Below are 13,082 nucleotides of genomic sequence, written 5' to 3'. Positions count from 1 at the left end.
AGGGTAGTTTTTAATTAATCCAAGATACACAGGTTCATAGTAGATTGCTATTTCTAGCAAAAAGCAACTGTTAGTTTATAAACTGTTAGTTTATTTCTGATATTTATACATATTTGAGTATGAAATATTTTCATCACACATTGCTACTATGCAATGTTTTTTAAATAAACATGGATGAAATGTGAACATGTACAACTATAAGTTAATTTTAGCTGGAAATGAAGGGGTAAATTTTAAAATGCAATAATCTGCAATAACACTAAGCCTGTTTCAAGCCTCTGCTATCTCAAATTCTATTGCTGAGGGAGATAAAATAATGAAAAATACTTGGCTAAACTGCTGGAAAAACTCTTATTGTTTGTACCACTCTTGGAAAAGACTCTTGGGACTAGCAGTGGAATCCTTGCTATTGATTGGCTGGTTAAATAGAAGACTATTAGCTTCAGACAGGCTGGATTGATTATACAGCAGCAGCAGGAGCTAAGATTCAGAGCTGAGTGAGCATCAGGGTGAAAAGGAGAGAGAGAGAGGGAGAGAGGGATGTAAGGTGCAGAGGGAGGCAGTGCACGTTCCGTAGCATCTCTGTGACTGCTGGTGCCTGGTAATCTTGCTTCCCAGCTCCCTCAGTCAACAACTTACTGAGGTGCCTTTTCTTTTCCAAAAAGATGTCAGCTCTGAGACCCAGCAAGAAATAACAGACTTCACCTTGAAATAGCTCGTCTTACTCCTGCATCATTAAAGTGGATTTTGAAAAGAAAAGAAAAATCAAGCCCTATTCCAGTCTCTCTTCATTTCAGCACTGAACAGAAACAGTTTTATGCTCCAGGTAAGAAAATTAAATGTTTATTTTTGGAAATCTTTTTAATCATTCATAGTAGAATACATCACAGCTTTGCTTGCCTTAAAAACTGAGTTTGTAGTAATGCATTAAAGTCAATGCTATATACAAGCATGTAGATTTAGAAATGTGGGAATACATATCTTTATAAATATACTTGCTTTTTATCTCCAGGTGCTTATATAAGTATTTTTTAAAATAAAACTACTATAAGTTTGTGTTGTAGATACTTCATATAAAGAACATAAATAAGCTAAATCCATTTTTAAAAGTGTAGTTTTAGTGACAGCTTTACAGTGTGTTTATAAATATTGGTTTTAGCCATTAAACAACTTTGGGAGATAACGGTATGTAAAGAAAAACAATTTATTAACTGTCAACTATTATATTTCATGCAGGCATAGAAGCTACTATGCGCTTTTTAGTGGTTACATTTTTTTTTCTAAATTGATTGCAGTTTTAACTCTTTAACATTAACATGGAATGTCCTAAATGATATGACATTAGATTGCCCTTTCCTTATGGCTATTGATGGCTAGCATTTGTTCTTCAGAAAGTACTGAGCTCAGGCAAAGAAATATGACTCAAGGTGTTTAGCTGTTCTAGAGTTCATTGCTGAACTGCAGTCCCATCAATTAATGTTTGAAGTGTCAGTGATGGTATGTGCAGGTAAATTGAGAATATGTAGAAGCTTTTGTATATTAATTTTTCTGCTGGGAACAGGGCTTTTAAAAAATATTCTGAGGAAAGTGATGGGATAGGACTGAAATAACCAAATGGGGCAATGCAGTGCTGATGCAGCTGACCCACCTTAGGTGTGTATGGGTCATGGATCTCAACTGCTGGGAAGAGAGCCTTGCAACAACAACAATAAAACATCTTACTTGATGCATACTGACATTAAAATGTTATGTGATTCATTTCATTTCTCTCCTTGTTTTTTCTTCCAATTCCCCTCACAACCTCTTTTATGTAGTTTTTTATAACAATGAGGGTCTCTTTCCATTTCCATGCAATTCCCTTTACAGTAGATGGGATAGAAAGAGAAGATGGGGGGGAGGGGGATAGTAGAGGATAGGAAAGGTAGCAGAATACAACAGTCACTAGTTTGGCACTATGTAAAAATGTGAATGTGTAACCGATGTGATTCTGCAATCTGTATTTGGGGTAAAAATGGGAGTTCATAACTCACTTGAAACTAATGTTTGAAATATGATATGTCAAAAGCTTTGTAAGGTTTTGAACAACCAATAAAAAAAAAGTTATGTGACATTTTTGGAGTCAATATATTTGCTTTTGGATCAATGAAAAATATTTTATCTCATGATTTTCTCTGATTGTCATTTTAAGTGAAGTTCCCTGAATAATTCCTTTAATCAAAGATCATACTACTATCTGTGATAGGTTAACAAAACTTTTAAAATATATTCTTCAATGATTAAAATAATAATATGATTAGTAACCCTCTTAGAAGCCATTGTTTCTGAAATTAAGAAAACTGCATACTCGAAATTGCATTATTTCTGTATTTGTATCATTTTTAATCTATTATAAATACAATTCATATGTGACAGACATTTTTCATGACTTTTATATTCTAAATGTGAAATATTGAAATGTTTCCTAAAATATAAATATTATAGCTACCCAGATATTTTCATTTTTTGTAATCATATCAGAAAACAATAATTATAATATTAATAGGAATTTGGAAAGTATAGTTATTTAAAGGAATAGATGTCTTGGGGGATAATGATGCTTTGTTCTTTGAATTGAGTCATGTTAGCAAAGTTTCATATGCATCTGTGTTGTGAGGAAGTTATTTAAAAAACAACGTCAAACTATTGAGGAAGACATGATAGGTCGCATATTTATGTATGTGATAACAATATTTTAATACATTCCCACACAACATTAATTTTAAATTTCTTATAAACATGTTTCCCTATGGTTTTATATACTATGTTTATTATACTTTTATGTAACATGTTCAAAGTTTTATCTGAAATAATATTTCATTTTTATGCAAATAATTGGACTTATCTCCTTAAAATATATGTTAGTTTTATCCTAGTTATCCACTAATTTTCTTAATTTAACACATCAAAATATTTAAAATTCATACTTTTTTTTCACAACAATATCTATTTAACCTGGTCTACACAGTAGTTTTCGCATAGCAATCACTTACAATGAATTACACAATAAAGGAAACTAATTTTCAGTTGTATTGTTTGTTTTTTATGAACCCATTAAAATTTCAGCATGCATATATGTAAATACCCATACTTAATTATTTTTAAAGTTACATCTCTCCTTTGAAAAAGGAGGAAAGAAATAACTTCTGAAACTATGTGCCTCCTGTGCTTAGACGTTCTTTTTTGCTTACTCTAAATATTGCCGATTAAAAACATTTCTTACAGATTTTATATTATTTCTTCTAAGGAATTTGATTCCCATCTCTTTAATAGGGACTGTTCAATGACTCGATAAGGAGAAAGTTCCTTTTTAAATAAGATTTTGTAATTTCTGACTATCTAATTGATATGTCTCTTGCATTCCAGATCATTGCTCCTCAGCAAACATGATCCAGGACAGGTATTCTAGGGTGATATATGTCAGACTCAGACTGAGTCTGCATTTAACAGCTTGCTTAATCAGTTCCTCTTGGCAATGCTCACTTTTTTTTTGCACTTTTTAGGTAGCTGTTTAACATTTCATACAGTTTCCCATTTGCTTCTTCAGTGTCACTTGTCTTTCCTGGTTACTATTTTAACCATCCTGAAACAAGACTTGAGAAAGTACTGGCTCTTCTGCTTTTATAGATAATCTGAACCATTAGGGGGCTCTTTCTCCCTGTGTTATACTCAGCAAACCTCAGAGAGGTTATACTGACTTCCTGATGTATTTTCTATGTTTTCAGTCCATGAATACTGCTGGAAGTAGATTTCTAGTATTCCCCCCAAAGAGACATGTTTAAAGATCAACAACATCTTACGTCCATTAGAAATTAAACACATCCTCTGCTTTATAAACATATTCTCACATATTCTTTTTGCATTTGTTCTTGTATATAGATATTTAATATTTAGAAGTCAATATGACTTAAAATTTTAAAAATGACCTGTAAAAAGCAAACTTAAAGATTGTTATGCAAATTGCATTGTAAAAAAAATATGAAAATTAGAGAAAATTCATGTAAAGAAACTTATTTTACATCATTTCCAAGGATATTTGTCCAGCTCTGAGATTCATGCAATTTGCTTTCAGAAGAGAACAGCAGGCAGACGAAAGAGAGGACTACCTGTGTCCCACAAAAATAGGCTTAGGACTCGGGCTGTAGCTCAGTGGTAAAGCACTTGCCTCACATGTGTGAGGCACTGGATTTGAACCTCAGCACCACATAAAAATAAATAAAGATAATGTGTGTGTGTTCATCTACAACTAAAAAAAAAAACATAAAAAATAGGTCTAGCAGAAGTGAAAATTATGCTTTTAAAATTCTAAATACCAGGTTCTTCATCACAGTTACGAAGTGAAAAATATGCACAGAAGGTGACTTTTGGGGGCTGACTCTTGGGGGCAGTTTTGATCTTGCAACACTTTTGCAAGCCATTGCACTGCAGACTTTCATCATAGACAGTGACATATTCTTCCTACTGCTACAACAGCCAAAGGTTTTCCCTTTTCTCAGGACTAGTTTGGGAATATGACAGCCTTTAATGAATCTATTTAATGAGTCTAGGCAATCTATTTAGAAGACCTAGGATTTTCATTAAATAATACCAGCTCCACAAGAAAAAAAAAAAAAGTGACTTTCTCAGTCTGAGAGAAATTTATTTGGGGAAGTGAGAGAAGGAGAGGGATTCTAAGCAATGACCCACAGAATTTTAATTATTTCTTGAATGGCTTGTTGACTAATCAGGGAAGAAGAGTGGCTGCTTTAATAAAGTAGGAAGGTAGAAATTGTAAAGATGTCTCCTTCAATGTTGTGTGCAAAGTAAGGAACTAGGGAGGTTGTTATTACTTTAAATTTACATACCTTGAAAAGGGTGAATTTTGAATGCAACTACCATGTTATGGGTTATTCCATAGTAATTATTCAACCCTACCTGGATCAAGGGAATATTCTCTGAGGTATTTTTCCTTACAAAAATTGTTGTTAGTAATGTTCATTATTTAGTAACGTGATGAGCTGAAATCTTGATGCTACAGATTTGATGTAAATAGTATCAAGACTTAAAAAATCCATCTGAAAACTGTCTTTTATGTTAAAGTTGCACAGCATTGGAGATGGGAGGAAAAGGATAAAGTTGAAAATTAGGGGGCTGGGGATGTGGCTCAAGTGGTAGCCCACTTGCCTGGCAAGCGTGCAACCCGGGTTCAATCCTCAGTACCACATACAAACAAAGATGTTGTGTCTGCCAAAAACTAAAAAATAAATAAAAAAATTTAAAAAAATAAAAATAATAAAATTAGACCAATAAATTAATGTATAGCAACTGCATATGAAGTTTCATGTGTGGTAAAATTTTGTCCATAATAAACAGATAAACATAGCAAGCATAAAACATTTTTTTAAAAATCTAATTACAAAAGAGAAAAGATATCATTGACATATAATATTCAATGTCACATGCTAAAGAGAGAAAGTTGTATTGAGCTCTCAATATAATGGGCTGGTCATCACACTTTCAAGGGAAACAAGACGGCTCATTCCTTTTGTGTTTACTGTAGTGGACTGAGGTAGATAATATTAATGGTTAGAATGCATAAATATGTTTATATCTGCTATTTTTGCTATGATAGTAGTCTGAATAGCATATTTTTATAAAATTGCCCTTAGCCTTATTGGTCCACTTTAACTATGTATTTGTGGTCGGGTGTTACTGTGTGTATATATGTGAGTATGGTTGTTGTTACAAAGTTTGTGTAACATGGAAATATAATTGCCTATACTATGTGACATAATTTGTGTGCTATACCTGCCATTTCTTATTTGAACAAATTTCCTCATCATAGGCAATACCTCACCAACCCTGACATTCATGTACAGACACTGTCAGTTTCTCTCCTTATTCCATATTAGAATTTCTTCAACTATAACCTCAGATAAGTCTATACGAGATCTCTTCTGTTACACTATTTCTTGTCTGTTAGAACTTCCTGAGTCCTGTAACTTAATTTTGGAGCCCTGTTGTTCACCAAACTCCATTTACTCTAAATTGCAAATGCAATAATTTGGACACAGGATTCCTGAAACTAATGGAAGGAACACATTAGACCAGAATTCTCATTTTATTAATCAAAAAATATGATGGAATGAGTGCCAATTCTTTCTTCAACTATATGAATGTCACTCATAGGTGAAAAATATTAGTTCTCACTTATGTTTGGCAGAAATGAGAGATGATTCAGTAGTGAACCATAATGTAAAACCAAAGAAAATTGGTTTTACATATATAAGACACATCATTTTATTTTTAGAAAGACTTTTTTTTTTTGGAGGATGGTACCAGGGATGGAACTCAGGAGCACTAAACCACTGACCACATCCCCAGCCCTATTTTCTATTTTATTTAGAGACAGGGTCTTAATGAGTTGCTTAATGCCTTGCTGTTGTTGAGGCTGACTTTAAACTCATACTCCTCCTGCCTCAGCTGCTCAAGAAACTGGAGTTACACTCCACACCCATCTAGGAAAAGACTTTTTAAGATCAATTTTAGGTTTACATAAAAATTAGAGGAAAGTACAGAGTTTTCCTTTATTTTCCCATCCCCATCCTACCTACACTATCCCTGCCAGCTTTCCTACTATTAACTTCTTGCATGACTGTAGTATACAACTGATGAACCATTACAACATCATTAATTAAAGTTAATAGTCTATATCAGAATTTCAGATATTCAGTGAGTTTAGACAAATGCATAATAACAGATAGTCACCACCAGAGTTTCATACATAATAATTTTATTGTTCTGAGTAATAAACTGATCAAAAACAGGTTTGCTAAATCCCCCCAAATCCCTTGAAAGTGTTTCCATGATCCCCATTTTCTTTCCTCTTCTCATTATCTCTTAATTTAAAATAGAAGATTGTATTGTTTTCTGCTCTAATTCTTTAAATAATTGAAACCCAAAGCCATGTACTTTGTCTTGTCTACTCACTGGGAACAGCATATCATTTTGGAATGGTGCATAGGTCTGTGTGCTCCATTCTCTTGAAGATGGAAAGTGTTGTGGATGAATATGAGATAGTTATGGAGTATAGACTATAAGATATTTGTCAGTAACAAGACTTAAAATATTTGGTGAAAGAAAGAGCTTTTAATTAAGAAGTGCAAGATGTAGATCTATTGATGCTCTCTTTGGGGGCATGTATTTAAATTTAAAAGAAGTGGGTATTGGCGCCAAAGAAAAAATTATGGGTTTGCTAATTTACTAGCTAAATTTTGGAAAGTCTCCCAAAACAGCACAGAAATAAATGCCTATTTTGTCCTGTCTCAGTCACTGTCTCTTTCTCTATTTATGGGTACATTTGTCAGCATATTTATCTCTAGTACATAGACTTGTATTCTGAAAAGTCCTCTCCTGATAGTCATTTAATAATTTATATGTGCTTTTAATATTCTTTTTCATAAATTTAGCTGTTGGCTGGTAGGGATGCCCAGAGTATCATTTCTACCATCTAGTTATTGAATGTTTCTGTCATAAATCAATACAACTTTAACTTCTCAGCTGGAATTGTAGAACTGACCAATTCATTGCCAAGGATACTCTTTCACAAATGTTTCTTAAATCTACTGAGAGCAGAATACTTTGACCCAAAAGAGCAAATTTATAACTGAGGGCACTAGAGGTTTTCCGGAAAACATTTCTGAAGCTCAATTTTTAAATTCATTTGCCAGAGGAGAAACTCTAGTTTTGAGTTTCAGATTTTGATACTTCTGGCTCACTGGAGAAACCTAGAAATGTTGTTGTTAAAACATTTGTCAGCTTGATTTCTGCCCTTCTTTTAATGACAATAATGGTGAACACCTTACCTAATGACTTAGTAGTTCATTCAGATTATAGAAATAAAAAGCTTAGCAAAGTGACTGATCTAACCACAGAAATAAATGCAGCAAGACTCACATTTGCACCAAATGCTCCAGAACAGACAGGGCTTCAAATTCTCACCTTCATTGTCTTCTTAATGTTCTTCTTTCGGTCACACAAAAACATTAGGTGAGCAACTAAAAAGTAACCGCATTGAATTTGTAATGAATTGAGTGGCTGCAAAGATATATAAATATATATATATATATATATATTAGGGGTTCTTCACCTAATAGCAAGGAAAAAAAGCAGGGTCAGTTAGTTAATGAAACTATTCTCTTCTTCATGTAAAGTTACCCTTGCACACTCTGAGTCACCAGGCTGAGCTTCTTGAAAATAAACATTTCTTTTTTCCTAGCTTGGTACACATTAGATTCTGCCAAGAAAATATTGCATGGAATTGGAGGGCAGGGACAGGGAAAGGACATTCTCTTTCCTTGTCTGCAGCTCTTGTCAGCATTATTTTATAGTGTTCTTCACCTTAGCAGTGGCAGGTTGTTTTAGTCAGTTTTTTTTTAATTTTTTAATTTTTTTATGTCACTGTGAATAAAAGAACTGACAGGAACAGTTAGAGTAGAAACAGTTTATGTGGTGCTCACATTTTCAGAGGTCTCAGTTCATAGATAGTTGACTTCATTTCTATGGTCTCAAGGTGAGGCAGAACATCAGGGTGAAATGGTATAGAGAGGAAGGGAACTCAGGACATGCAAACAGGAAGGAAAGGAGCATTTCTTTAGCCAAGGACAAAATGTAAACCTTAAACGCTTGCCCCCAGTGACCCACCTCCTTCAGTCATACCCTACCTGCCTATAGTTACCACACAGTTAATAGGGATCAGTGAGTTAATCACATTGATTAGGTTAAGTCTCTCATAAACCAATCATTTCACCTCTGAAAATCTTGCATTGTCTAATACATGAGCTACTGGGGGACACTTCTTATCTAAACCCAAACATAAGTGATTCAAATAGCATCTGATTTCTGTTTCTAGCTGCTTCCCGTACACCCGTACACCCAGAAGTAGAATTACTGCAAACCCAGAACAGAAGAGCACCAGGCTCTCTCCTCTGATTTCATCACTTACATGTCTCATCTTACAGATTCTTATATCCTCAATAAATAACTGCCTATGACTAAACAAAATATTTCAAAGTCCTTTAGTTTTTTAAAGGTAAAAGAACACTTCAAGATAGATTATATAGATTGAAGGTTTGCTTACAACACTTTTATAAAAGCACTTATTGGAATCTGAGAGATCATAGAAAAGGAAAGAAAGAACACTCCATTAATCCCCAGTCCTATTGGTAATGACCATTTCCAGCTTTTACTGTCTTTTTGTTAACTTGTTCTCTTCTTGTATTTTCTGTTCCCCAAGAAATATATTAAACTCTCCATTAAATAATTGTTATGCTTTCTGTTTTGCTGACTTAATTTTGATTGAATAGAATTGGTACATGGAGGTAATAACAGAAGACATGTTACTGGAAATCAAGGGCTGGGCCCAGGGATGTAAAATTGCTAAGTCCCTTGGCCACCAGCACAGAATTGAAATATTTGGCATGATAGTAATCTAGTATACGATGGCTTTCCCAATCAACCAAATTGCTAACTGTATCTACCTTTTGAATAGCCTTCTGAAGAAGTTCCAGTCACCAAAGGGTAACTCTCCTTGAATTTGCTCTTAATAATGACCAAGACAATAAGATGGAATACTTGTTTTAACTTCAATTAAGAGTTTATGCTGAAATAAACCACAAAATCCCAAAGACCACACAACTTAGTTGAGATCAAATACACTGAAAAAGAATCAGAAGGCTTCTAAGTCCATCTGACTGGGTTCATTTTAAGCTGATAGTCTTAAAACACTGAGTATCCTTAGTTCTCCCATGAAAGCAACCATCTGACAAAACCAACCCTATCTGGTTTGCAGATCCAGTAGTAAAGCTGAGGATTTTTCCCTGTAAGGGTTATCTACTTTCTTTAAAATTCATTCTTTCCCCTTGCAAGCTCCTGACTTATCAGACTAAAATTTCAACATGCTCTCAAAGGGTATTTACAATATAAAAACGAGGAAAAAGTAGCTTATATTCCACAATAATTTCAAGATTTTCCTAATTAATATGTGTAAAAATCATATAACTATTCAGGTACAAAATCCAAAAAGAGCTACACAAATTATGATAAAATATAATGCTGAATTTATCTAAAATTTAGTTATGAATGCTCCTACATGGGATCTTTTCTTTAAAAGGTTTTCCTGCTCACTTAAAAATAGCACTGAGTTTTCCTGATCACTTCAATGAAATGTATATAATTCCCTTGAATTATTATGGGGTCATTTCCTGATAAACCATCAAAAGATAAAAATATTGGGGCTAGGGATGTTGCTCAGTGGTAGGACACTTGCCTAGTAAATGTGAGGCACTGGGGTCAATCCTCAGCACCACATAAAAATAAGTAAAACAAATATATTGTATAAAAAGAAATTTAAAATATTATAAGTTGACAAGGTATTTAATACATCTAATGTATAGGTTAGCAACACAGTACACTGTAGAATTTTTGTTGTTTCTCTCTGGGATTGTGTAGCTGACTGGAAATCTGTTTACTGGCACTGAGACAGAATTATAAGAGAGTATTATACCATATATGAATAAGCAGGGAAAAGATCACAATTCAAAATTTAAAGTATACTTTCTACTGAATATATATATCTTTTATACCATCATAATGAAAAATTGTTGAATCATCATAAATCAGGAACCATCTATATTCATTAGTAATCTATATTCAAGACAGGTGAAATGCCAGAACTTAAGTATGATAGCTTAGAGGAAAGAATGCAAAGGCTTGGTGAGACAGGAATGGCAGAACAGATTTATTAGTTGCAAATGGACACGTTCTTCTCTTCCATCTCGCTTTTACCTAGAAAACTCAGAAGATGCTCCACTGACTTGGTGCTGTTGTTTAGATATCAGGTGTCACTCAAAAGCTCCCTTGTTGATTCAGGAATGTTCAAAAGTGAAACAATTCAATTGTGAGACCTGTAACTTAATCAGTCCTTACACATTTGAATGGACTTACTGGGTGGTTACAGTAGGTAAGTGTGTTATGGCTAGAGGAGGTGACTCACTAGGGGCATACTCAGAAAGGTTTCATCTTTCTTAAAATCTCATCTCATTTCTTCTCTCCTCCTTCTCCTCCTCCTCCTCCTCGTCCTTCTCTTCTTCTTCTTCTCCTTCTCCTTCTCCTTCTCCTTCTCCTTCTCCTTCTCCTTCTCCTTCTCCTTCTCCTTCTTCTTCTTCTTCTTCCACCATAATGTTCTGCCTCACTTTGAGTCCTAAACAATGGAGTTAGCCCACAATCAATTACTCCTCTAAAACTATGAACCGAAAACAAACATTTCAACCTCTAGCTTGTTCTAGCCAGGTATTTTGTTCTCCACAATTAATAGGTTATTAATACAGACATTGGTACTGAGAAGTGGGGTTATTGCAGTGACTAACCTGACCATGTAGTTCTAAAGCCTTTGAAAGTGATTTATAGGAGAAGTTTAGAGAAGTCTAGGAATTCAAGCAGAAGAAACTTAAGAATTTTTTAAGTTGAAATTTTGATGGGTGCTTAGAAGACCAGAGAGCAGACAGTAAAGACTGAACTCATGAAATTTCAGAGGAGAAAAATGCTTTTAGTGGGAATTGGACTAGAGGCCACTAATCTTAAATTCTTTCTACATGTTTCTCATGTTCTGAGACTTTGCATGAGGCTGAATTTAAATGTGATTAATTAATGTGGTGGAGTAAATTTCAAAACTACATATTCTTCAGGCACTACAGATTTTGTTAGTAACTTGTAGTCAGGTTTACTGTGGGAGTCAGGAGGAGAAAGCAGAGCTGAAGGATTTTTAAAAGTTGCAGTTTAATCAGAAAAGTGCTTATAAAATTGGGGCCAAGAAAGCTATGCCACTTAGAGAATGTATAGTCACTAAAAAGATGCTAAGTAGTTTGCACAGGGATGATAGTAAAAATGGTTTCAGGGTAAATCAGATATTTACAGGATCATATCTATCCCAGGTTCAAATGTATAAAAATAAAAATTTATTTAATAGATCCTGGTAGTTCACTTATCTAATCAGGGAGCCAAGAAAGCTGTTTCTCCAGGATTTTTTTTTTTAATGCTGTTTACCTTCTCAGGTACTCTTAAGTGACTGGAGTCAGGATTCCAGGGAAATTTGCTACTGTACATATTGGAAGAAGATCTTGGCATAAGACACATGGTGTTGGTTCAGCAAGAATTAAGTATTGTGGAGTTAAGGGGTTATGGGAGCTTCTACTAAGATTTCAAAGGAAGACCTCAGAAGTCTGGAAAAGTACAGAAGGGCCTGTCCTTTGTGGACTAATCCTATGAGAATGACTCATGAAGCTGTGAAGATGAAGCTGAAGCTAGAATGAAGACCCAGAGAATTAAGAGAAGCCAGTAACATGAACAGTCTGAGAGCAAAAGTGCAGGTATCAGAGAGAGACAGGCTAAGATAGGCCATGTGGGCTGCGACTGTCAAGGACGAAGGGCAAGATAAATATATTCCTCCATGATGCTTTTCCACAATAACATTCTGCTTCACTTGGGCTCCAAACAATGGGGTTGATGCACCATGGATTAAACTCTGACACTTGAACTAAAATTAGTTTTCCTCCTCTAATTTTTTTCTTGTTGGGTATTATGATAACAACAATGAAAAGCTGACTAGCACACTAAGGTCTTAAAATATAAATAGGAGTGTTATAGCAGAATATTTCAAATACCATTGTCATGCTTTGTAGTACTGTGCACGGTTGTTCAGAAATTATGGTGGAAGATGTCATCATTGAGGTGGGCTCCCGAATGCCAGTGGAGATGTAGGGCTTCTAGAGTGATAGAAGCCAAGCAACAATACTTAACTACTGAATCTGAGAAGATCACTTACCTTGTAAACAGCAAGAAAAAGGTAGTACTCAGGATATATTTACACAAAAAGATCTTTGCTTTTAGCTAATTGATCAAATTGTTGATATTAAATTTTACTGAATATATACCAAAATGAGACATTTGGTTCTGTGGCCAGAAACAAGACTTGAGTATCTATAATGAAAAGTCATGTTCTTTCTTCCAGT

The 13,082-nt window shown here is 34.4% G+C and overlaps 1 protein-coding gene across 3 annotated transcripts in view; it reads left to right on the top strand.

Moving 5' to 3' along the window:
* Positions 1-499: 499 nt before the first annotated feature.
* The window catches only part of Cdh18 (cadherin 18), a 903,781-nt gene continuing 891,198 nt past the window's right edge, over positions 500-13,082 (top strand). For all 3 annotated transcript variants that reach the window (XM_078016885.1, XM_078016863.1, XM_078016854.1), the window contains exon 1: positions 500-826. The gene's annotated coding sequence lies outside the window, so the exon portion shown is untranslated. The remainder of the gene's footprint in view (positions 827-13,082) is intronic.

The sequence above is a fragment of the Ictidomys tridecemlineatus genome, chromosome 1, assembly GCF_052094955.1.
Source record: "Ictidomys tridecemlineatus isolate mIctTri1 chromosome 1, mIctTri1.hap1, whole genome shotgun sequence".
Taxonomy (NCBI): domain Eukaryota; kingdom Metazoa; phylum Chordata; class Mammalia; order Rodentia; family Sciuridae; genus Ictidomys; species Ictidomys tridecemlineatus.
The sequence above is the reverse complement of the archived record's forward strand: the minus strand, read 5'-3'. Positions and strand labels throughout refer to the sequence as shown.